At 34.3% G+C, this 27,120-nt stretch overlaps 1 protein-coding gene across 8 annotated transcripts in view; it reads right to left on the bottom strand.

The window, feature by feature from the left end:
• The window catches only part of ZHX3 (zinc fingers and homeoboxes 3), a 161,361-nt gene that overhangs the window by 84,166 nt on the left and 50,075 nt on the right, over positions 1–27,120 (bottom strand). For 5 of the 8 annotated variants that reach the window (XM_051979304.1, XM_051979298.1, XM_051979302.1 and 2 more), the window contains 2 exons: positions 19,137–19,273; positions 6,085–6,181 (listed from right to left, as the gene is read on the bottom strand). The gene's annotated coding sequence lies outside the window, so the exon portion shown is untranslated. Of the gene's footprint in view, positions 1–6,084; positions 6,182–8,604; positions 8,655–19,131; positions 19,274–27,120 lie in introns of those variants that run through there. The other 3 variants (XM_051979299.1, XM_051979307.1, XM_051979305.1) reach the window with 3 other exon arrangements.

The raw sequence follows: 27,120 nt of genomic DNA, 5'->3' as shown, positions 1-27,120 counted from the left end.
TGTAAATTCATTTCAAGAATTTTATTATGAAAACTGATAAAAGATTATGAACAGTGTCACCTCATAAAAAAAGAGGAGAAACAAAAGGTAACACTAGTTTAAAGTAAGCTTGGTGAAAGACCTAGCTAAGTAAAGTCATTTTTAAAGGCATTTAAAGATATAAAATAGCAGTCCAAAAACCACCACCAGCAGCAGTACTACCATCACCACCATCACCACTGCTGTCACCCCAAAAAGGGAAAAGATCCACAAAATTTATGTGATAATTTTTTTTTTACCATCAAGAGACAAAAGAGCTATAGTGCTTGGATTCTAAATTATAGTTCCTGGTATACTTGTAGAAGTAATGACAGTGAAAAAAAACAAAGACAGGAAAAGCAGCCAGATTAGATCAAACGGACATATACATAAGAGGAGATTAGCACTAGAAGTGACATAAATATGAGGACATCAAAGAAATGATTTAGATGGTATTTAAATGTAATGATATCAGAGGTAATAAAAAACATCTTAGGCCCCAGGAATGCCCCAAAAAGCTGAACAAAGGAACATTGATGACCAGTGATCCATGTTAACTTTTCTAGCTTTATGTTTATAAGAATCATCTCTATGGAGGTCATGTGACAGAAAGTTACTTCTTGTATATTTATTTCTCCTCCTTGCAGAGGACCTAATCATGCCAAGGAACCTTTCTCTCCCCTTGGCATAGCTGTGGCCCTTTGCCTGCTGAAAAGACATTCTCTTTTCAGCATTACTCCCTCTTTATCTCTCTCACCTATTTCCCTAACAGGACCCTATCTACCTTTTGTTGGGATTTCTCTGCTAAAAACTTTCAGCCCACAAAAGCTGACTTCTTAGTTCTAATAATAAACATCTTTTGCCAGTTTAACTTTCTGGGTTTGTAAATCCATTTACAAAGAACGCATGCTGACCAAAAGGTGATTCCCCCAACTTCCTGCCCTGCGCCAAACCTCATCACTTAGGGTAGACATTAGCTATTCTGTCCCTACACCCTCTCCACCCTGAAATTTAGTAGTAGTAGTATAAGATAATTCATTGCAAATATGTGAGAGAAAGATGGAAATAGGCTGGAAATAACTCAGATACATTCGGCAGTTTGAGTCACTGGATAAAAGGAAGCAAAGGAGCAGGCATGACCGAAGGAGGAACTAGAAAATGTCCAGTTCCCAAATTCCCCAATGTAATGAAGGCTGGGTCAGTCCTTACAGCCTAGGTTTTAACGGGTCTCTGCACCAGGAGAAAAAGGGAGAAAACAAAGAGTGAGGGGAAAACTTGAAAGATAAAACCATCAAATATATCAAATGAAAAAAGCATCGTTAAAACTTCAGCCCATACATTGTTGGTGGAGTTGTGAATGAATCCAACCATTCTGGAGAGTAATCTGGAACTATGCTCAAAAAGTTATCAAACTGTGCATACCCTTTGATCCAGCAGTGTTTCTACTGGGCTTATATCCCAAAGAGATACTAAAGAAAGGAAAGGGACCTGTATGTGCCAAAATGTTTGTGGCAGCCCTGTTTGTAGTGGCTAGAAGCTGGAAAATGAAAGGATGTCCATCAATTGGAGAATGGCTGAATAAATTGTAGTATATGAATGTTATGGAATATTATTGTTCTGTAAGGAATGACCAGTAGGATGAATACAGAGAGGACTGGCGAGACTTAGATGAACTGATGCTGAGTGAAACGAGCAGGGCCAGGAGATCATTATATACTTCGACAACAATACTATATGACGATCAATTCTGATAGACCTGGCCATCTTCAGCAATGAGATGAACCAAATCAGTTCCAATGGAGCAGTAATGAACTGAGCTAGCTACAACAGTGAAAGAACTCTGGGAGATGACTAAGAACCATTACATTAAATTCCCAATCCCTATATTTTTGCCTGCCTGCATTTCGGATTTCCTTCACAGGCTAATTGTACAATATTTCAGAGTCCGATTCTTTTTGTACAGCAAAATAACAGTTTGGTCATGTATACTTATTGTGTAGATAATTTATACTCTAATATTTTTAACATCTACTGGTCATCCTGCCATCTAGGGGAAGGGGTGGGAGGAAGGAGGGAAAAAATTGGAACAAAAAGTTTGGCAATTGTCAATGCTGTAAAATTACCCATACATATAACTTGTAAATAAAAAGCTATTAAAAAAAAAAAAAGGACCAGCAGGATGATTTTAGGGAGGCTGGAAAGACTTACATGAATTGATGCTGAGTGAATTGAAAACATTTGATTTGGTATAACAGAATAACACTTTAAAGTCTCTCTTCCAACAAAACGTCTTCATAAACATATATGCTGAATGATCCTTAAAAGATGTAAATAACCAATGAGATAACATTGCTCAGTGACTTTTTGTTCATAAACATCAGGCAAAGTATAAAACAGAACCAGGAGATCATTATATATGGCAACAAGAAAACTAAACGACAACCAATTCTGATGGACGTGGCTCTCTTCAACATTGAGATGATTCAAACCAGTTCCACTTGTTCAGTGATGATAAGAGCCATTTACACCCAGAGAGAGAACTGTGGGAACTGAAGTGTGGAATACAACACAGCATTCTCATTCTCTGTTTTTGTTTGCTTGCTTTTTGTTTTCTTTTTCAGTTTTTTTTCTTCCTTCTTGATATGATTTTTCTTGTACAGCAAGATAACTGTATAACATTGTATACATATATTGGATTTAACATATATTTTAATATATTTAACATGTATTGGACTACCTGCCATCTGGGGAGAGTGGGGGGGGGAGGAAGAAGGAGAAAGTTTGGAACAAAAGGTTTTGCAAGGGTCAATATTGAAAAATTACCCATGCATATGTTTTGTAAATAAAAAGCTTTAATTTATTAAAAAAAGGACAGCGCACAAAATAATGAACGAACACATAATAGTCTATAAAAAGAATGGGTAAAAAATCTTGGAAAGGAAGTTAGAAATGCTTAATAAACATTGTAATTTGAATGAAAATTAATTGATAGTCATTGATAAAAGAAGAGAACACTGTGGACCCTCCCTCCCCCCAGGAGATCGTAAAAGAGGAAAGAAATTCTGGAATCCTTCAAAAGAAAATTCATATTCATAAAAGAAAAGTTAGGAATAATTTTAGGTCACATATTAGAATTCTCAATGCAAAACTGAAGAATACAAAACAAAGTAATAAAATAATAATAAAAAAAACTGTGGAAAATCTTTCCTAAAAAGTAGAGACAGTGTGAGAGAGAACAGCAGATTAAGAACGCAAAGATAGAGAAAATTTGTCAGAAGAAAAGCAAAAGGCAGCAACATTAAAAGAAAATATGAATTCTATACAAGCCAAAGTGATCAATCTTGAAGAAATGATACACAGCAATAGCATAGGTCATCCATCTCTCTCAAAAGAACATTCCAAATTAAGAACCAAAAAAACCTGACTCCCTTAATGTAGGGAATATTACAAGAAAATTGTGTAGAACATTAGAATCCAGGCAACACTATTTCTATTAAGAAAATTCACAGATCCCTGCCAAAAGTGAAACCTGTGCATTGACACAATAGTTAAATTTAACAATTTCAATAACAAACAACCAATTTCACAAGTAAACAGAAAAAATACTTTCAAATACAGAGGAAAAATAATTCAAATAAGGTTGTATTATTCCAGATGCCCAAGAAATCATTGAAGGAGAAAAATAACAAATCAACAAAAGCTGTGTCTCAAAATGTCATTACCTGAAAACCTGAGGTTAAGATTTATGTTAAATAAAAAAGGGCAGTTGAAGTACTCGTGGAAAAGAATCAGAAGTAATCTCCTACCCTAATCCATCTTCCAACTCCCACTCCTTAATTCCCTCTAGGCATTTTCAAATAAATGCTGACCACCAATCTTCAGAATATTCTGGAATATTTTGAAATATGTCAGAGCTCTACAGAATACTCTACTTGAATTCTTAGGCTCATTGCCTTCTTACTAACCTTAGAGATCATCTGCCTTACCATTACTTTCCAAGTATAGTTGACCTTTTCATCTGTTTTAAAACTGAACCTTATGTAGGATGTCTGCTTTAAATGGAATATGTGCTCCTTGAGAACAGGAATTATCTTGTTTTCTATTTGTATCCCCATCCCCCTCAGTGACAAGCATAATATTTGATATATAATATATATATATAATAAGTGCTTAATAAATGTTTTCACAGATTCTACCATAATTATGACTCAACTTATTGAAAAACATTTGATTTGGTATAACAGAATAACACTTTAAAGTCTCTCTTCCAACAAAACGTCTTCATAAACATATATGCTGAATGATCCTTAAAAGATGTAAATAACCAATGAGATAACATTGCTCAGTAACTTTTTGTTCATAAACATCAGGCAAAGTATAAAACAGGGAGATGTATACTTGCCAAAAGTGCTTACCACTGTAATGAAGGAGATCCAGTGCAGGCTATGTTGAAGAGGGATTTCCTTTAGATGGTGGTGTCTTCCAATTGTTATATGAAGCATACACAGTATTGCAAAGACTCTAAGAGTTCTGTAACCCATCAAAAGAGTTTGGTCTGACCATCCACAAAGGAAAAATCAAGTGAAAAGAAAATGTCTATTGCTCAGTTGATGACATGCAGTCTATCTGGACATTCCTTGAAACTTCTTCATTAGCATATACATCAGTACACACAGTACACATAGAAAATGGACTGGATCAAGAATTAAATAAGAGAAGGAGAGTGCCTAGATTCCCTTCAGGAAATTACAAAGATACTTTCATGATCCCAAATTTCTTCTAGAAACAGAAGTTCATGTTTTTAATACCAATATTTTACTGGTTGTGTCATATAATTGTGAAACAAAAAACACAATAGTCATCAAGGCACTGACAAGTTATCACACAAAAAATATAAGCAATGTCTGACTAAAACAACATAAATGCGAAGAGCCAAAAACATAGACTGAACACTGTGTAATTCTAATGACCAAGCATAGCGCCAAAGGAGAGAGATTATTAAAAAGTGTACCCCCTCACTATTGTAGAAATAGAAATTTCTGGTATGGAGTTTTTATAAGTTTTCAAACACTACTGCTATAGACTGGTTAATTTTATTGAACTATTTTTTGTTTCTTTCTTTTTAAAACTCTGTTATGAGGAATAGCTCCCTGAGTAAAGAAAATCAGGGATAAAGTTACAAATGAATATGACATCAAAGTCAGAAATTAAAAAATGAAAAATTTTAAAAGAAATTAATTGCATTAGAACACATCTATTTCACAAAGGGGAAAATATCCACATTCATGTTTATTACCTTTTTAATCTATATTATTTTCTCTATTAAATCTATGCTCCTTCAGGATAAGTGCTATGATTCCTAATATATATATACTTCAGAGTCCTAGCATAGGTTTTATCAATCTTGGAATCAAATTACCTTTTTTCCCCCTCCTAAGAGCTTCAAAAGCATTAATATGTCTACAACTTGACTGATACAATTCTAATTTAGATTTTCAGGTTATCTTAGAGTTTGTAGTCCAGAATTCTGTAGGCTGTAAGGGTTTGACAAATATCTGATTAACTAAATTAAATGAAAAATGAAATAATGATACACAGATAGGTCTTCCATTAAAGTTAAAAAAGAGATCACCAGGATGGTCTTATCAATTGCAGTAACAGACACAAAACATATTCAACAAGTCCAGAGTCTCAAAAACTTATATGAACAAATTTCTTTTTTTATGCAGACAACATTAATCAAACTAATTAATATCTAATATGTTCCTATCAAGTTTGCCTTCTCATAGGCAATCTATCCCTTTGTCCTAATTTATCTTCTTGATATTTTTAACAAACAGAAAAGCTTTTAGTTCAACTTAGCAGGAAAAATTTTCTTAAAAAGAACTTTTACAAGCAATCCAAAAGCATATTATGTACAGAAGTACAAGTTATATCCTCATCTGTTTTTTTCTTATTAATGATATTCACATTATATTAATAATGCAAAATCATAAAAGCTGAAGTTGCAACAAAATTTAAGATTCAGATGCATTCTATTAAGTAGGAAATATAAGTTTTCCTTACCTCATTATTTTATCCAGTTCTTCCTCTTCACTTTAAACAGACTTTTATGCATCTTTAAAGTGTTCTTTGTCGCAGCACCTGTGGTTATGATTCAGCCCTATATAAAACAGAATAAATTATATTACTGAAACATAACATCAAGTTTCATGGAGGAAGATCACTCAAAAGCAAAGTGATCTTTTTAGCTGAATAAGTTCAATTTTCTCTCTTGCCAAGCCTTTTTATAACAGCTATTGGGGGGAAAAAAGCTAGAAAAATTAATTACGTATTAAGGGAACCAAAGAGTAGCTATGCTATATAAAAAGTTAAATACAATAAAAAGTAACATTATGGAATTAAAAATGTAAGCAGATGCTAGGATGCATAATTGAAACCAGAATATACACTTGTTTTATCTATAAGGGCTAAGTACAGTTTGGATAATTACAGTCTAAAATTTCAAAACTTTTTATCCATGAATTCAACCATCTTTGTCAACCTAAATTTTTATTATAGCTCAGCAGAAATAGCAAAAATCAATTGTTTAGAAAATGGTCTTTATTAACACTGAATATTTTTTCTGGAAGTTCTTTTTTGGGGGAATTTGCTATATATCAAACTCCAAGTTTTGAGGTAGTGCTAAACTGGAATCTAAAATGAAGAAGTAGAAACTGAGTCTATATATGACTACACTTCCTTTCAATAAATTCCTAGTCATGTTTCAGAGATTCTAATATACACTTCAGAGCCCTAGCATAGGTTTTTAACAATCTTGTAGTCAAATTACGTTTTTTTTGTGAAACAAGAGTTAGAAAGTCACTTAATTGGAATTTCCACATTTCTTTCTCTCACAAGAAGATTCTTTGCTTAAGATGCTCATGATCAATGAAGGCTCAAAAGTTAAAAACCATAGAAAGAAAATAAACTTATAGACAATCTATGAATCTGACAATGAGTTACTAGCCTATAATGATCAAGGAAGTTCAATAAGTCAAAAAATAGCAGTTAGTGAAAGTTAGGTCTTCTGTGTATGCTTCGAGCTGTTTAGGATTAAGAAACAGTTCTGATTAATTCTATAATTTTGCTTTAAGTTGTGATTCTTCTCTATCTTTTAATTCTTTTTACCAAGACTAGTCATTCAAAATATAATTCTGAGTTATTTGAATTCCTCAACTTTTTTTCTTTAAAAAAGTTTATTTAAAAAATACACAGGTGCTTGTAATTATAAAATGGATCTTTCCCATAACTGAAACTACTATCCTATGTATATCACAATAGGGACTTAGCACATATCTAATAAAAACCAAAAGTTCAATTTTTTTAATCTAAAAATTCATACTTATCTACTTCTGTTTTATTAATGAACATTTTAGTCTAGATTTGTCCTGCTATTATCAGGACCTTTTTATAAATAAATAATGCAAAATCATATTTTGCAGACCTTTTTATAAATAAAATTTCCAATACTAAATTCTATCACACTTGACATTTAGCATTATAGCTGGCTGATTAGAACATAGTATTAAAAACCAAAGCTATGGCTTTTATTCCTCTATGAATTAGTTTTGCTCTACTCTATGATTCCTGATTTACATCCTTAACTGATTTGGCCAGTTTGCAAATGTATGTTTATAAACCAAAGACAAAGATTTATTTATCACCATTCTTGGAGAAACAGTAGACACAGTTGAGGTCAGCATTACCTTAATTCTAAAAAGCAGGATTATTATTATTGATAAAACACTTATTTTTTTTTAAGCAAGGTGTTCCTTTAAGCCTTAAACTCCTTTCCAAATAAATAACATTAGAACAAGCTGCTTTTTTTTTTGATTAGAGGATGATAAAGGAATTTTAATCAGGGAGTCCTATTTTAAATAAAGGCTTTTCACTAATTTAAAAAAAAGACATTTTGTAGCCATTAGAATTTTCTTAATCTTGTGCATTAGTTTGATGAAAACATTTCAGGTACTCTCAATGTATCAATTTATGGGGCATATCATATATTTGAGGAAGAAATATTACAAAGGGACTAAGCAAAAATCTAGAATCATAGAATGTTAGAGATGAAAAGGACCTTAGCACACTTAATCTAACTCCTTCATTTTACAGATGATTAAACAAAAGTCCAAAGAGATGACTTGACTTGTTCTAAGATCACACAAATAATTAGTAGCAAAGCCAGAATTTCAACCAGACCTACTGACTCCTAAGTACTAGTGCTCTTGCTACAGTTGTGATTGCCTATAAGAAAAACACTGCAATTTAGTAATGCTTTCCATATTCAGTTGCCTTAAAATTTTAATTTTCAGAAAATTCTGATTCTTTTATTTCCAGAGTGTTTTTTACTTAAAATATTAACTTTCAAACAAAACACAAAAATCAGTCAATTCTAGTCTCACATTTACTTGTAAATTAATCAATCAATTAGCAGGATAAATAAAACCACTTATGGTTCCTTCATCAAGGATAAAGTTTTACCAGTTCCAAAAAATGAAAATGAAGCACCAGTTCTTGTAACTGTTATTCTAAGAAGGAACCTACTTGAGATCATCTGTCTTTGAGTTCTCCTGGATGCAGCTAGGGCAGTGAAGGGATTTTCCCAATACAGTAACATTACAAAGCACTTGAGTTCCAATAGCCACATGGTAACTATGACAGCAAATCCAGAGGTGCTTGTGAGGTCACAGAAAACCTATGATGTAACTTTATTTTTCTTTGATATAATAATAATCTCCAATATTCATAGGCATTGAGGTGGCACAGTGCATAGAGTGACAAGCCTGGAGTCAGCAAGACTCATCTTCCTGAGTTCAGATTTGGTTTCAGACATTCACTAGATGTGTGACCATGGGCAAGTCACTTAACCTTGTTTGCTTTAGTTTCCTCATCTGTAAGTATCTCATTTCCAGTATTCCTCATCTCTAGTATTTTTGCTGAGAAAACCCCAAATGGGATCACAGTCAGATACAATTGAAAAACAACTGAACCACAACCTTCATGCATTACTTTCCATCTCTAAATTTCTTTACAAAAATAATTTTTACATTCATCTCAGAATAGTTTGATATTAATTTCACAGGGAAGGAATAAGTAATTGATTTACACAGAGTTCTGGTGACAGGTAGGATAAGAACTTGAGGATTTCGAGTTCCATTTTATATTTAAATGGTTTTATTTATACTCTCCTACTAATAGAGGTCACTAAATTATTTTTTAACTATTTAGTAAATATATACTGAGGAGAATGATGAGTAGCACATCACATATAATACTAAGATTTCTCTTTAAAATAGCCCCCTTATGGGTAGGGCAGAGTCAAAAATGGAGAAAAGAAAGGGACTTGCCTGAACCCTCCCAAACTCTCCTCCAAACAATTTTAAATAATGCTTCACAATTCTGGAGCTGCAGAATGCACCAAAAGATGGGGCAAAATTTTTTCAACCTCAAGACAACTTAGAAGGATGAAAGGAAAAGTCTGTCACACTGGAGTGAGAGTTGGAGTGCAGGCTGTGCCTCAGCAAACCAGCAGCAAGTTTTAGGGGCAGCTGAATCAGCATCTGCAGTAATGGCTTCTGGACCTCTTAGCCTACAGATGGTAAGGGGGTTCAGGCAATTGGTCAAAAGGAAAATAAATGGGGTCCCTTTGGTGGCATGAGGTGTAGGACCTTGTCGTATTGCATCTATGTGAACTAGGTCATAGTCTTGGGTTGTAGTCTTAGGGCAAGGAAGAGCATTAATGTACACCAGAGCTACAGCAGGGGTAAGCTCACAGTTCCAGAGCAGGAAAGAATGCTTGTGGTTACCTACAGAGCAAAAGACAGGCTAGGAGAAAACTAAATACACCTCTCTTTATATCATATCACCTGAAAATAAATAAAAAATTGCAAATCTCCACAATTAGCTCTGAAAATAGGTGCACAAAAATCTGAAGCTTGAGACAGTGTCCTCTCCATTCTGGGAGTAGAGTCCAATATTAATATATAAAGGTAGAAATCAAGAAAGAGCTGGAAAAGTAAACAACAAAAAGGTCCTCACTATAGAAAGTTACTCCTGTTAACAGGGAAGATTGAAATACAAATACAAAAGAAGACAACAAACTCGAAACTGATACAACCAAAAGCTCAAAGCAAAACATGAATTGACATCAGGTCATGGAAAAGTCAAAAAAGATTTAAAAGTCAAATAAGAGAGGTAGAAGAAAAATTGGGAGAAAAAAAATTAAGAGATGCAAAAAAATCATGGAAAAGGAGAAAATAATTTCATAAGGGTGGTACAAAAAAAACTGAAGAAAATAATACTTAAAAAAAAAACAGAACAGGCTAAATGGTAAAAGAAACACAAAAACTCACTGAAGAAAAAAATATCTTAAAAGCCAGAATTGGCCAAGTGAGAAAGATATAAAAAAAATTCACTGAAGAACTTCTTAAGAAGCAGAATTGGCCAAATGAAAAAGTTACAAAAGCTTACCTGAAGAAAATAATTCCTTTAAAAAATTGAGAATTGGTCAAATGAAATCTAATTACTTAGAGACATCAAGAAGCAATGAAACAAAATAGAAAAAGAATGAAAAATAGAAGAAAATGTGAACTATCTCACTGGAAAAACATGTGACCTGGGAAAATAGCTCCAGAAAAGATAATTCTAAAATTATTGGACTACCTGAAAGCCTTGATCAGAAAAGAACCTAAACATCATCTTTCAAGAAATTATCAAGAAAATTGCTCTGATATTCTAGAAAGAGAAGGTAAAATGAAATTGAAAGAACCCACTGATCACCATCTGAAAGAGATCTCCAAATGAAAACTCTCGGGAATATTATAGTCAAATTCCAGAGTTCCCAGTTCAATAATAAAATATTGCAAGCATCTGGGAAGAAACAATTCAAATACTATGGAGCTACACAAAATAACACAAGACTTAGGAGCTTCTACATTAAAAGATCAGGAGATTTGAAATAATATATTCCAGAAGAAAGGGTATGATATTCCTAGCAAAGAAGTTGGGGTTACAACCAAGAATCACCTACCCAGCAAAACTGAGTAAATCCTTTAAAACTGAGGGAAAGTAGAAGTTCAATGAAATAGAAGACTTTCAAACATTCTTGATGAAAAGACCAAAGCTGAATAAAAAATTTGACTTTCAAATACAAGATTTGAGAGAAGCATAAAAAAGTAAACAGGAAAGAGAAATCATAAAGGATTCAATAAGGTAAAGTAAACTCTTAACATTACTATATAGTAATATGATACTTGTAACCCCTAAGAACTTTTTCATTATTTTTTCCCAAAGATTTATTAAACATTAATCTTTTATATATAGTTGATGTGATTTTTGGTATATGTAGCTAATCCACTGATCTCTCTTTTTTGCCTATTAGCAGCTAATTTTTTAAAAGTTTCATTTAAAGTTTTTGTTTCTAAATCCTATCCCCCTACTCCTTTCTTCTTTCCAAAATGGTAAGCAATCAGATATTATTTATACATCTGCAATTATATAAGACATTTTTATATTAGTCATTTTGTACAAGATTTAAAGAAAGAAAAAAAACAGCATGCTTTGGTCTGTATTCAAACAATATCAGTTCTTTCTCTGAAGGTGGATAGTAGGCTTCATCATTAGTCTTTTGGGATTTTCTTAGATCACTGTATTGCTGAGAATAGCTAAATCATTCACAATTCTTCACTGAACAATATTGCTGTTACTATGTATAACATTACCTGATTTTGTTCAGTTCACTATTCATCAATTCATATAATTCCAGGTTTTTCTGAAATTTTCCTGCTTGTCACTTCTTATAGCATAATAATATTCCATTACAATTGGCTGTTTAGCAATTCTCCAATTGATGGGTATTTCTTAAATTTCCAGTTCTTAGCTACCACTAAAGAGTTGCTAAAAACATTTTTGTACTGAGAGATCCTTTCCCCTTTTTTGAATGCTTTTGGGATACAGACCAAGCAATAATATTGCTGAATCAAAGAGTATGTACAGTTTTACAGTCCTTTGGGTATAAGACTGTCTCATTAAGGCAGAAGGCATGGGCATAAGTTGAATATGATGGAATATCTAAAAAATAATATTAAATGGTAAGAAAGAAGAATGCACTATGAGAAAAAGAAAGGTACAATGAGTAAATTATCTCATATAAAACAGGCATGAAAGCAGTTTTTACCATGTAGGAGAAAGTAGGGGAAGCACCTGAACCTTACTTTTATCAGAACTGGTTCAATGAATAGGGATATAGAAATATAAATTACCCTCCCTGGAAAGGAGAGGAAGAGGTTAAAAAAGAGGGGGAGCTGATAAAAGACAAATGGGTGGAGTTCAAAAACATTTTGAAGAAGAATAGTAAAAAGAGAGAAAGAGCATAGGATAAATGGGGAGAAATAGGATAAAGGGAAGTACACAATAATCATAAGTGTGGGAAAAAATTAATAACAATTTTTTTCTGAGAAAGGCCCCCTTTCTCAAAATGGGCAATGGATATGAACAAGAAGTTTTCAGCTGAAATAATTAAAGCTCTTTACAGTTATATGAAAAAAATGTTCTCAATCACTATTGATTAGAGAAATTCAAATTAAAACAACTTTGAGGTACCATCCACACCTGTAAGATTGACTAATATGACAGAAAAGGGAAATGACAAATGTAGGAGGGGATGAGAAGGAAATGGAGATACTAATGCACTGTTAGTAGAGTTCTGAATTTATTCAACCATTCTGGAGAGCAATTTGGAATTTAAAAAAAAAGCAAAAGGACCTATATGGACAAAAATACTTAGAGCAGTTCTTTTAATGATTGGAAATTGAAAGGCTGCCCATCATCAATGGGGAAATAGCTGAACAAGTTGTAGTATATGATTATAATGGAATAGCACTGTACTTTAAGAAATGATGAGCAAGAATACTTTCAGAAAAACTTGGAAATACATGCTCTGATGCAAAGTGAAATGAACAGAATGATGAAAACTTATCACCTGAAAATAAATAAACAACAATACTATACAATGATGATCAACTGTAAATGACTTAGATATTTTTAACAAACAATGATCCAAGACAATTCTTAAGGATTTATGACCAAAAAATTCTATCAAAGTATACTTTTTAAACTTTATTTTTCTTGGGTTTTTCCCTTTGCTTTGTGTTTTCTTTCCCAACATGACAAGAATACTGAATATGAAAAAGAGTCAAAATTCAACAAAGGGAATATCTTCAGAATGATTCATAAATAAAGGTAGCCAGGGATAAATTAGCTATAAAAAGATAAACTGAAAAAATTAAGGATAGAAAGGCAAACCAGAAATTAAAAAGAAGCAAAAAATCTTCAGAGAAATAGAGAAAATTACACATCACATGAAAGAAAAGTCTATAGGATAATTAAAGTTGAAGGAGAGCTAGAATTTCTTTGCTCTTTATATTCTGAGTTGAATTTTCAAATACTAGTCAGACAGTAATCCTTTTAACATGAAGACCAATGGATAATTGCAATCCAAAAGAATCATAATGCATAAGGGACATGCAGATTTAAAAACCAACATGGTAAAGTAGAAAGAACAATGACTCTGGATATGAGTACTTGGGTTCAAATCTCCTTCTTGAATGACTTTGGGCAATGTCACTCAACTTCTTTCGGTCTCAGTTTTTTCATCTGTAAAATTAGAGTGCTGAATTATATGACTTCTGAAGTCCCTTCAAGTGCTGTATCTATGATCTTATAATTCACAGTCAAGTTGAACTTCAATTGGAAAATAGTATCTGATTTTTAAAAATTACTTGCATTTGCATTGGACTCCAAATCCAATAACTAAAAGCCAATTACACTTATTCTGCCAGCCATGATAATGTTTAAGACAGCAAAAACAAAACAATACACCACACATATTTAACACTATATTCATATGAATAAAATCTCTCTGAACAAGACCACACAGTTTATCTAAATGTCAAAGAAGTCTGTTATTATCTGAGTGAAGATAACCTCATTAAAACCAAGTACAATAAATAAATATATTTTTACTCTTTCAAGTAGAATTGGCCTCTGTCAGAAGAGGCCTGGAAATATTCCCTAGTCACCCTAAAGAAGGAGTTTGAAATAAAGACTATAAGTAGTGAATTCTTTTTCTCCAGAATTTCTTGAATACTAAGGAATACTCCAGTTGTGCCTTTCTTCCTTGGAATATATACTTTAAAGTCTCCTGTTGTAAAAGTGTTATCTTAGAAAGGCTCAGGGTAAGCTATATGAGCCAATGAGAATCTTATTTGTGAAGTTAGAGGGTTAGTTTAAACTACAAGCAAGGTCCAGAAAAGAGAAATAGTGACAGTTTAAGCTCTGCACCTGTCAGCCAGCTATCCATACAGAAATAAGGCAACAGCCATATGGTACAAGAGACAGAAAACCACAGTCAGCTGATAAGAACAGGTACTAAGAGGTCAGCTTATTTAGGCTATGTGACTATTGTGGAAGAAGAGCCAGACACAAGCATCAACTTAACAAACAGATCAATATAAAGGAAGAAACTTGTGATCTTGGATGTAACAAAAACCCAACTAGACATCAAAAACTGTACCAATGAAAAACATAGATGGCTTCTTTTTATATTGGTGATGACTAAACTGGACCTGATAGGAACTTGTCCTCTAAAGACTTTTTATTCTTGTACTTACCATGATTTTATTTTCTCTTAGCTTTTTTTTGGTAAAAATTGAGGTTATTTGCCATGAACTCTCTTCTTCATCTCCTATCACTCAAATACATTTTGTTAATTCTCCTTCACCCGTTTCACATGAGAAAGTGGCCTTACTCCTTACCAAGGCTAACCCCTCAACTTATTCAACTGATACCAATTTATCTCCTCTTTCAAAACGCATCCTCTGTCATCCCTACTCTTTATTGGCTCATTTCCTACTGCCTACAAACACAACCAGGTTTAATCTATCCTGAAAAAAACCTCACTTGATCCTTCCATCCTTGCTATCATTTTATATTATATCTCTTCTACTCTTTGTAGCTAAACTCCTTGAAAAAAAAAAAGAGTATCTACACTGTGACCACTCTCTTTTCCTTAATAGTCTCTTCTCTCTAGCTTTTTAGGGCACTTCTCTCTCCTAATTTTTCTCTTACCACCCCTTTTCTGCCTCCTCTGCTGAATCCTCTTCCTGTAAGGAAGGAATCTTGTAGAAGGGATATTTTAGTTTGAAACTTCAAGGAAGGCAATAAAGCTAATAGGAGGGGATGAGGAAGAAGAGAATTCCAGGGATGGGGGATAGCCAGAGAAAATGTCCAGAGTTGTCAGTGTCTTATTCATGAAACAGTTTGAAGGCATGATCTGGGGGAGAATCCAGCATTTAAAACAACTCAGAATATTTTCATATATACATATAGAACATAAAAAGCAGATTCCATAGGAAACTGATTCTTTTTATAATACTTTTTATTTCATAACTTGTCACACAGCTCTCTGTTGGCTCTTCTACCTGATAAACTACTTTTTCTCATTCTCCTTTGCTGATCATTATTTATCTTCACCCATGTGAAAGTTATTCCCTCAAAGTTCTGTCTTTCATTTCCACCTCTTTCTACACTTACCATCAGCTCATATGTGTTGAATTTTCTTCTTTATGAAGATGACTACTAAATCTCTCTGTCTATACTGAATGTCTCTCCTGAACTCTACTCTCACCTCACCAATTATGTTCTGGGCATCTTCACCTGGATGTCTCATTGGTATTTCAAACCTAATGGTTAGGGTACTTGCTACATTCCTCTAAACCAGGAACGACAAACTTCTGGCTCATGGGCTGTATAAGACCCATAAAACCATTTGCTAAGGCATCTGCAGATGATGATGAACTGAAAGGTAGGTACAACAACCTGCCACTACTTGAATTCTGTAAGTTGATAATTTTGTATGGCCCCTGAATGATAATATAAATATTCAAATGGTCCTTGGCAGAAAAAAAGTTTCCTGCTCCTGCTCTAAACCATCTATTTTAATATCTATGCTTCTGTGGAGGTAACTACTATCTGTCCAGTCAGTGTTTTATAATGTCAGTCATCTTTGACTCTTAATTCTCTTTAATACTCTAATTTTCAAATCTTATAAACTCTTTCTCAACATCCTTCATGTCAATCATCTTTTCTATATTAACAAGATCCTCATCAGTCTTCACTTGGGCTGCTGTAATAGCCTCCTAATTGGTTTCCCTTATTTCTAATCTTTCCTTTCTCTAATCCATCTTCCACACTGATGCCAAACTAGTAATCCAAAAATACAAGTTTAACATCATTCCTCTGCATAAAAACCTTCAGTGTCCCTATTGTCTAGTATAAAATACAAACTCCTCAGTTTGACATTTTTGAAAACTTGACTTCCACCTATCTTTGCAGACTTATTTCATAATACTCCCCTTCAAACATTTTACACTTTGATCACAAATGCCTATTAGCTCTTCTGAGAACTGGATACTCCAATCTATCAATCATTCCTTAAGTCACTATGTGTCAGGTAATGAAGATACAAAAAAAAAAAAAAACAACAACAAAAAAAAAAAAACAAAGAGGAGAAAGGAAAAAGGCATGTCCTACAGAACTTACTTTCTACAGGGATTTACAATCTATATATATGTAAGTATATACAAAATACACATAAGATAACTGACAGCAAAGTCCTAAGCTCTGGAACCAGGGAAGCTTTATGATGCAGAGGGCTTGAACAGAATTTTGAAGGAAATCAGATAGATGCTAGTTAGAAGGAGGTATATTCAAGGTAGGGAGGACAACCTGTGTAAAGGTACAGGGAATTATGTATGAAAAACAGAAGGCTAGGAAAATAATGCATTATGAAAGGGAATAATATGTCAACAATGTTGGAGAAGCAGGTTGAGGTCAGGTTGTGAAGATCTTTTAAAATATAAAATACTAAAGTTTGGGAAAAAAAGGTCTAGAACAGGAAGGAATCCAGAAAGCATCTAGTACAACCCTTTCCTTTTACATATAAAGAAACTGATGAAGATGGAAGTCAGGGGAAATTAAATGCCTGGGTCAGGACCAGAGTATTTGAAGTGACATTTGAACCCAGATCCTCTGAATTGAGAGCCAGAGCTTTTTCCACTATATCACACTGCCTCCTAGAGGTGACAAAGAGCCATGGAATTTATTGTACATAGAATGATAAAATACCTACACTTAAAGAAAATAACTTTGGTAGCTAGTGAAGGACAGAATGGAAAGAAGACTGTTTTGAGGCTAGAGCTCAATTGAGAGGTTATTATAATAGTACAGATAAGATAAGGGTATGAACTAGAGTGGTAACTAAATGAATAGAGAAAAAATATGGGAAATGTGGCAGTAAATTAGATAATGTAGCAACTGACTGGGTGCACGGGATAAGGGAGAGTAAAGAGCTGATGATGGCTCTGAGGTTATGAATTTGGGTTACAGTAGTGACTACCTGCCATGGGGATATGATCCCCTAGGATTTAGATCAGTGCCTGGCACACACTGGGCACTAACTATATAAATGTTTACTTCCCCTTTCCCTCCATCTTCTCCATAAAATGAATTCTTCCTTCATCAACATAAGGTACTACCATTTCATGTCCAAAATCTCAACTCTCTCTGAGATATTTATTCTAAGCTTTAATTACTTATTATATAGCCTTATTTTCAGTTTCCATTGGTTTGTCTAGGTTACGTGCTCATAGGAACAAGTTTTAAGTGCCGAGAGATAGTTTGGTTGGAGGTAGAACATGTTGCAAAGTTGGCAGAGAGAAAAAAAAATAGTTTATAAGCATAGCTCAGAGACAACTAAGAATAATTCCCAAATAAAGCAAGGGGAGTTATCTAATATATGACATGTATATGAAGAATATTTTGAGAACTAGTTACATTTTAAGCTCCCAGATATATGGCTTATAAAAATTTTTATAAAAGGGAAATGTTTTTGAAATTGTATATAGAAATTTCTTCAAATAATTACTTTTATAAACCAATTTAACTAGAGAATTTTACTCTTTACCCACATGTTCCTATTATTTTGCTGGGAACAGAAAGAAATATATTTTTGAGGGGAGAAAAGAAAATGCAGGAGAGAATGCAAAGTTTCATATCTAATAACTTTAAAAGAAAATGAAAAGTTTTTCAAAGTAAATATTCAAATGGATCTGTGTTCTTATCACTGTGGGTGATGCTTCCAATAGGACAGATTGCAAACTTTCCATGCTTATCCATTCTATGTGCCTCTTCTCTTCATTCTTCCATATGTTTACCACTGAGGATTCACCCAACTAGAGACTTTTAAGTTTTCATGACACTACAATGTTAACAGTGGAGCAAAACCCATAAAAATGTAAATAACAGGGAAATTTTAAATAATAGAAAGGATTTAGTATTGTCTTTATGCAAGATTAGTGAGAAGTATGACCCTAGACAAAACCACTTGATGCATGTGGCCTTAGCTCCCTCACCTTTTAAGGTCTTTCCAAGCTCTAATATTCTATGAATAGTATAACCAGAAAAGATGAAGAACATTATTGACCAGAGGGGGAATGATAAATTTTTAAATCAAAAGTATCTGGGAGATATTGCATACAAATATACTTGTAGTATATAATTTTATTTAGTAAACACCAAGTTCATCAACCATTTCACAAGTTCCTGAGCTAAATGATGGTGTTAAAACCAAGGAAGAAAAAAGTTGGCATACTAAACTCAATTATGTAAAAGTTGAAGTAAATATCATCAAAGAAAAAATGTTTAATATTTTTTAGTAAATGGCTAATATCCCAGGACTAATTTCTTTCAAATTAGAATGTTTTCAGAACATTCTGAAATAATTTTTGAGTACTCTTGCTCTGCCGAATTCTTCTACACCAAGTGTTTAGCTATAGGGTATGCTTTATATACTGGGAACAAAGTCATAACTTCTCAATTGTCTCTAACAAAATACCAAAATTTTTCTTAAAATACAATTTAAGCATGCTTTTAACATTTTAGCCTTTTGAAATCTAATGGATAAATATTTTCAAAGCCACAAAATTAAGCCTATTCTTTAAAAAATAAACCTACCTTACCTATGTCCATCTCTAAATGATGGTCAACTATCATCAAAAATAACTGTTCCGTTACAGGGGCAGATGGTAAATTAAAGAATTCTGTTGTTTCCAATGAAAACTCCAGCAGTCTCAGCATTGGTTTTCATTAACATTTCCTAGAAAAAACATAATTTTGATCAGCTAAAAAAAAAAAAAAAGCAAATATATTGAAACATTTTATTCCATTAAAGAATGAGTTCTAAATATAGATCAACACATGCTATGTTCACTTTTTTCCTTTTTCTTCTGTTTTTTTTCCTTTTGTGGTTTTTCCCTTTTGCAATGATTTTTCTTTCCTAACATGATTCATAAAGAAATGTGTATTAAAATTAATGTATATGTGTAACCAAGAAAAACAATAAAAAGAAAACAAATAAAAATAAATAAAATTAGAATTGAAAAAAAAAAAAAAGAGTTCCTCTAAACAAGGGGTCCTCAAACTACAGTCCGTGGACGACGTTTATGTGGCCTGCTGAGTTATGGCAAAATCAGACCAGAAGTGATGTTCAACCTAAACTTCCGTTAGCAATGCACATTTCCGGCACTGGGCTGAGGTGGCGGAGACAGAGTGTGAGGCGATACTGAGGTGAGGTGAGTTCCTAGGCCGGGGTGTGTGGTGTGGGGAAGGGAGAGAGATGCAGAAGATAGAGAACTGATGGCCCACAGCCTTGTACAGTAACATCAGCCACCACAACAGACAGGCGTGGGGGGATGTAGAGTGCATGCTGCACATGTCATGGCCACTGCAGGGGGAATTCACTGCAGCAATGAAGGTTGGAAGCAGTAGCGTGAAGAGTGAGAGAGAGAGAATGCAGGAAACGGAGGCATCACAGTGCAGAGGCAGCTTGGAGGAAGTTGGGCATTGCAGTCTGTATGTCTCTGTGTGAGCAAAGTTATTGCTGGTATATTGTTTTTATAGCACTGTGTATATATATATATATATATATATATATATATGTATGTATGTATGTATGTATTTTACTAATAGCAATTTGGAATCCCTAGAAAAAGAAAAATTGACTCGGAGTGTAGGATATACAAAGAACAGTGGACTTATGATTACTTTTTCATGCAGTACAAGGAAAGAGCTATATGTCTGATATGCCAGAATATAGTGTCTGTGTTCAAAGAATATAATTTGCGTGGACACTATGAAACTCAACATGAAGATAAATATGATTGGTTGAAGAAGTGAGAAAAGATAAAATATTAAAACGTAAAAATACATTGACAACTCAGCAAAATACTTTTGTGAAGCAGAAGCAGCTAAATATTTCATCACTGCGAGCAAGTTTTCAAGTTGCCAAAAAAATAGCATGCACTGGCAGACCATTTGTGGAGGAAGAATTTGTTAAAGAATGCCTTCTTTCTGTTGCCAAAGAGATGTGTCCAGAGAAGGCCAATTTATTTAGTACAGTGAGTCTTTCAGGACCTACAATTACATGGAGGATTGAAGAAATGGAAGACAATCTGCATCAGCATTTGCAAAACTTCATTAAAAAATTTCATATTTTTCCTTGGCACTCAATGTTCATGATTCTGCACAACTTCTAATTTTTATTCATGGGACGAATGATGATTTTGAAGTCATAGAAGAGCTTGCTGCACTGCAAAGCATGAAAGGAACAACTACAGGAGAGAATATCTATGAAAAGGTTTGCCAAACTATAAATGGTTTGGAGCTGGACTGGGCTAAACTAGCCAGTGTGACAACTGATGGTGTTCCTAGCATGATGGGGTCTAAGAAAGGAGTAATTGCTCGCATTAACCAAGAGATGGACAAACATAACCATTCTCATCCACTAGCCATACACTGCCCCATCCACCAACAAGTGCTATGTAGTAAATCACTGAAGTGGGACTCTGTTATGAAAATTGTGGTATCTTGTGTTAACTTCATTAGAGCTAATGCACTAAATCACAGACAATTTCAGGAATTTCTGTCTGAGCTAAATGTTGAGTATGAAGATGTTCTATAATGCACAGAAGTCCATTGGCTGAGTCGAGGGAGAGTTTTGAAATGTTTCTATTACTTACTTCCACAGATTACAACTTTTCTGCTTTCAAAAAACAAAGAAGTAAAAGAGCTCAATGAAGCAGAATGGAAATAGCACCTTGCCTTTCTGACAGATGTAACAGAGCTACTCAACAATTTCAATATGCAACTTCAAGGAAAGGGAAAACTCATCTGTGATATGCAATCACATGTCAAAGCATTTGAAGTAAAATTAGGCATCCTCATCAAACAAGTGAAGGAGGAAAACTTCTATCTCCCCACAACTCAAAATCTGTTAGCGAAAAAAACGCTGATTGCATTCCCAAACAAAACGTGTGGATTCATTGGAAAAATTGCAAAATGAGTTCTGATTTAGATTTAAAGAGCTTCATCTCCATGAACAAAATACAGCTTTTCCATAATCCATTTTCTACTGACACTGAAAATGTGGATACAAGTTTACCAAATGGAACTGGCTGAACTGCAGAATTGTGACTCTCTGAAAGACGCATTCAAGTCTAACAGCCTTCATAATTTCTATGCATCTCTCCCCCTCTGAGACATATCCTCGTCTCAGGAACCATACACTCAAAATGGCAACCATCTTTGGCAGCACTTATGTCTGTGAACAGACTTTTTCTAGAATGAAACATTTAAAATCTCCAACCAGATCAAGACTAATGGATGCACACTTGCATCACTTGTTACGACTAGCAGTGACAAATATGGAACCAGACATTGACTATCACATTAGCCAAAAGCAGGTCCATAGTTCCCATTGAAATACTGCTAAGTTTGTTGATTTAACTTTACTTCATTTTAAATATTGTATTTGTTCCTGTTTTGTTTCTTCACTTCAAAATAAGATATATACAGCGTGCATAGGAATTTGTTCATGGTTTTTGTTTTTACTATAGTCCGGCCCTCCAACAGTCTAAGGAACAGTGAACTGGCCCCCTATTTAAAAAATTTGAAGACCCCTGCTCTAAATAATGACTATCATATATTTGAAACAATATGCATTAAGTTATCCTAAAACTTCCTAATAGAAGCAACCTATGACAAACATTTCTTTTTTCACTTTGAGCTGTCATTATTATTAAAAATAACTTTTCTTTGTCAAAGTCAGGCATAGTACTTTTGAGGACCTATAAGATGCCAGGACTAGAAACTAGTCCTTTAGAAACTAAAGGAAATACAAAAATAACACAGGACAATAGCGCCTTATAATCTATTAACTATTGTTCTAGCTAGACAACAGCATATGTGCCCCTGTGACTGTCACACAGTGAGTGATTACTTTGCCATAAGGAGGAGTAAAAATTGCTCGACTCCTACCAAGATTTTATTGTATATGTAATGATGATCTACATCAATTTTATATGTATGATAATTTCCTTTTTTATATGTCAGGTAAATATTTTTAAGAGTTATACACAAATGAAATTGTTATAAATAGTAATATTTTCTTTCATGTTTTATTGCTTGAATAAAACTGTTTATTAATGTTAAAAAAAAAAAAAAAGGAACAAGTGGATAGAGCACCAGCCCTGAAGTCAGGAGGAACTGAGTTCAAATGCGACCTCAGACACTATTTCCTACTTGTGTAACTCTGGACAAGTCACTTAACCCCAATTGCCTCAGCAAAAAAAAAAAAAAAAAAAAAAAAAGGAGCAACATAAATACATAAAACAACAAGGAACTATATCTAAGGGGAGTATTCTATGCCTCTACTTCAGTAATAAATGAGAGCAACACTTTTCCATTGTATCTGTTAATCAGAAAATAGGGGCTGTAATGAAGACAGCTCACTAACTCAGTGGATAGAGTTCTAGGCCTCAGTTCTTTAAGACATGAACTCAATTCTGATCTCAAACACTTATTAACTGGGTGACTACCTTCCCCTTGGGCAACTCACTTAATTTCTATCTGCCTCAGTTTCTTCAATTGCAAAATGAGGATAATAATGGCACTTAAATCTCCTATGGGTGTTGCGAAAATCAAATGAGATAATAATGGTAAAGTAGTATAGTATCTGGCTATTGTAAGTGCTATACATAAATATGACATTATCATTAAATCTTTTCAATCAACAAATCAGAGACATTAAAGTACAAATAACCTAATTAAATAAATGGGAAGAGAGAATAAAAAACCATCGGATAAATATGAATGACATTGCACAGGAGTTGTATTTGGACTAGCTGAAGAAACTCAGGCACATCCTGTGGGGCTTATACAAATAAAACAAGTTAGTTCAGAAGTGCACATTTTCTGAGGCCTGGCAGCCTGGAGAAAAGAATAGTTCAGTGGATCCCCTAAAAAGAAATTACTTGGGAAGCAGGGGTGGGGGAAATAAAGAAGCCCTGTATTACTCCTTGCTCTCCACTTTTAATTAGAGGGGTATTTAAAAAAAAATGTATTACTCAGTGTTCTAGCAGTGTCTCCAGAAGATCAGTGAGTGATGGGAATGTCTATATTGGGAGCCCAGGCCAAAGGAAGAAGAGCAACTTTAGCTCTTTACAAAAAGCCCAGCAGAAAGCCATACTATGTTGGTGGAGAATTTCATGAAGTTTCTATGAAGAGAGCAAAAGGATTTCTGGGTAATGAGTTTTATATTCCATTTGTTTCATATGCTCTTAGGTTGAGCTCATTTTCCTCTAGAGTGGAAACACTTGTGAGGAAGTGTCCCAGATTTTTGGATGGTTTGTACTAATTGTTCTTACTATACATCTTAGTAAATACCTATTTATAAAAGCTAATTAAGTTTTGTTAATTGATATTAACTGATAATCAACAGGGAATGCATATTCGCAGGGATTAATGAGCAACAATAGTAAAAAAAAAAAAAAAAAAGCATCTTTCAATTCCTCAGAGTTGAACCCAAGAATCCTGAGGAGAGATATATAATAATCCCTTAAGGGATCCAATTTACCAGTGCAAGTGGGAGTTGGGATAAGGAGCCTAAAAGATGTGCTACAAATATTAGACAGTATATAATAAATGCTGAATGATGTGGTACAAATTTGAAGGTAGTTTCAAGAAGGGAAAGAGCAAAATGAGCTAGAATATTGAATTTTATGAAGGACATGTTAGTGATAAGCAGATACAAAGGGTTTTCAAATCTTTATCTTAAGCACCATCTTTTTTCTTTTTTTTAGTTCCAGTCCTATATTTCTAATTACCAGTAGACATATCTATTTGAATACTGTAAAGCAAGTATGTGGTTAGTCCCATGTAAGATTGTTGACGGTCATGTATACATAACAAAGGCAGAGATATGACTAGGCAGGCAGAAAACAAGACTTGCTCCCTCGGTTTACTTGTGCCTTCCTTCTTCCCCCACATCATTTGCAAAGGAAATTTGGGGTTGAAAAACAGGAGAGGTGAAACTTCAAAAGCATTTTTTTTATGAAGGAAGTCTCTGAAACAGATACTATGAACAATTTAACCACTGGGAATTGAATAGAGAGAGAGAATATAAGGAACCAGAATTTCCATGTCAGAGTGAAGCTTCTAATAGAGATCCTTCCATTAATGAAAATGAAATCCAGATAGAAATAGAGATTCAAGCCTGAAAATACTGGTTAGCTAGAGAGGTTCTGGCTCATGTTCCAAAAACCCTGGCCTAGCATAAGGAATCCTTTCTACAAAGGAAAAAGACATTACAGTTAAAAACAACAACAACAACGAACAACTTGAAAAAGCATGACTTTATTACAGGAAAAATGTCCTGAAGGTTTTTCCCAGCCCTTCAATTCTATTCCAATAAAACTTAATTATGTTAGAGCTTTTACTTTTTAAAAATAGTTATAGAAGAAAGATCTCTGGACTCCAATGTACCTTTCAGGGCTTCATTAACCTAACGCAGAGTAATAGAATAAAAATGTAGATTTTGAATCCAGATGAATTGCCAGTTTTTCTAGCAAAACTCTTTTCCTATTTCAACATGCTATTCGTATCACCTCTCAAATTTATGTTTATTGTGTGTGTGTGTGTGAATGTTGCTTTCTTCAACTTCTTGAAGGCAGATGTGTTTTATTTTTATCTTTTTATCTCTAGTGCTTAGCACAGTGCCTACCACTTTTGAACTACTCGGATTTTGCTTTGCTTATAGAGCAAAGCACCTTTTCTGATGTAGGCATACTATGCTGGGCAGTCCTGTACTAGTGTCTCCCAAGTTATGCAATCATTTCTAAAGTAGAAGCTTAATAAATGCTTGCTGACTTGACTTGGAATAGTAATGACAGAACCCACTGTATCACCAGTTGAGTACTTTCAACCAGGAAGGGAAGGGGAACAGAACTCCTCTGGCAAATGGCAATGATTCAGTTTCCTGGCATGGTGCTGGTAGACTGTCCAGATTTCACAATGAGGTCAGTATAATGGCTCTGTACACCTTCAGTTTGGTAGTCTAATACCTCTTCTCTGCCACACTTTCCTTTGGAGGCTCTCAAACACTGAGCTAGCCTAGAAATGTGTCAACCTCACATCAATGTGTACATCCCTGGAAAATATGTTGCCAAGATAAGTGAGCTTATCCTCAGCATTCAAAACGTCTCCATTTGGTATAATCAATGATGCCACATGTGATGATATGGTGCTGTCTGGTGAAGAATCTGTGTTTTCTTGGTGTTTATTGTTAGGCCAAAATTAGCACAAGCAGTAGAGAATTGATCCACATGTTGCATCTCAGCTTTAAATGCTGCATTGAGTGCACGATCATCTGCAAACAAAAAAATCATGTACCAACTCCCTCCACTTTAGTTTTGACTTGCAGCCTTTTCAAATTGAAGGAATTACCAATAGTGTAATAGCTGACCTTGATGTCATGTTTATCCTCATTGAAGATGTTTGACAACATAGCTGAAAACGTCATGCTAAAAAGCTTGGGGAAAAGCACACAGCCTTTTTTCACTTCACTGGTGACTGGGAAAGCATGACAACAGCATCTATTATCTGGAACCTAGACAAGCATGCCACTGTGATACTGATGTATAATGCCGATGAACTTTTCTGGGCAACCAAATTTTGACATAATTTTCCATAAGCCCTTGTGACTGGCAGTTTCAGATCTAAGGGCAAAGACTCCATGCCTTTTGAGATAAGCAATTCACAGAAGCAGTGTAATAACTGCTTGAAGAAAGTGAGCTTGCTGAGCAGAAGGAATAACTTCCTGCTTGTACCTCAATAATGCCTGTTACCGATACATGAATATCTCCATTCATGTCCTCTATATGTGTTCTCTCTTCTCAGTGGGAATGTGCATATTAGGGGCAAAATGTACCCCAGGTTTATGAGGGGAATATTTTATTAATGCTTTTCTTACTATGTAATTTCATTTAAATGGTCGATTTTAAATTAATAATGTTTCTAAGCTGATGAATGAAGCTTGTGGGAGCTTGTAAGCTGTGGTTTTGGTGTTTAGAGACCTACAGAATACGCTCAACAGAGAAACCTAAAGTGCCCCAACTGCAATCCCAACAACTCAAATTTAACACGCCTTAAAACAAATTAATCCCTTTGCAGCATTAAATTGCCTGTTTTCATCTGTAAATGGCAACATGATTTTCTTATTCACCAGCAAGTGAAGTCACTGCCTCTGCCAGGCCTGCTCCCTATTGATCTCAAATGGCAGGCAATCTTTACCAGGTGTGTGGTCTTTGCTGGACACCTGGGCGTGGTGAGTTGCTTCTTCCCAGTGGCTGTTGCTAAGTCTTTCTCTATTGGTCCCACAACATGGTGTTTCTGAGTACACACCAATGAGCAGTGGAGTTCTGCTACATTTCCAGCTTCTAGATTCAGATGGAACCCTCCACATGGATCTGTTAATATTTCACTATGAGATAAATGAGTTCAGTCTTTGCTTTTTCTGAATCTGTTCCTTCCATGTTCACTGCCACTAATGTAATGATACAACTCCATTGACAAAATAAATGAAAACAAAACCTTTAAATAACTTCCTGT

Source organism: Antechinus flavipes, chromosome 2, assembly GCF_016432865.1.
Source record: "Antechinus flavipes isolate AdamAnt ecotype Samford, QLD, Australia chromosome 2, AdamAnt_v2, whole genome shotgun sequence".
Lineage (NCBI taxonomy): Eukaryota > Metazoa > Chordata > Mammalia > Dasyuromorphia > Dasyuridae > Antechinus > Antechinus flavipes.
Note: the sequence above shows the minus strand (reverse complement) of the source record. Positions and strands in the feature narration are given on the sequence as shown.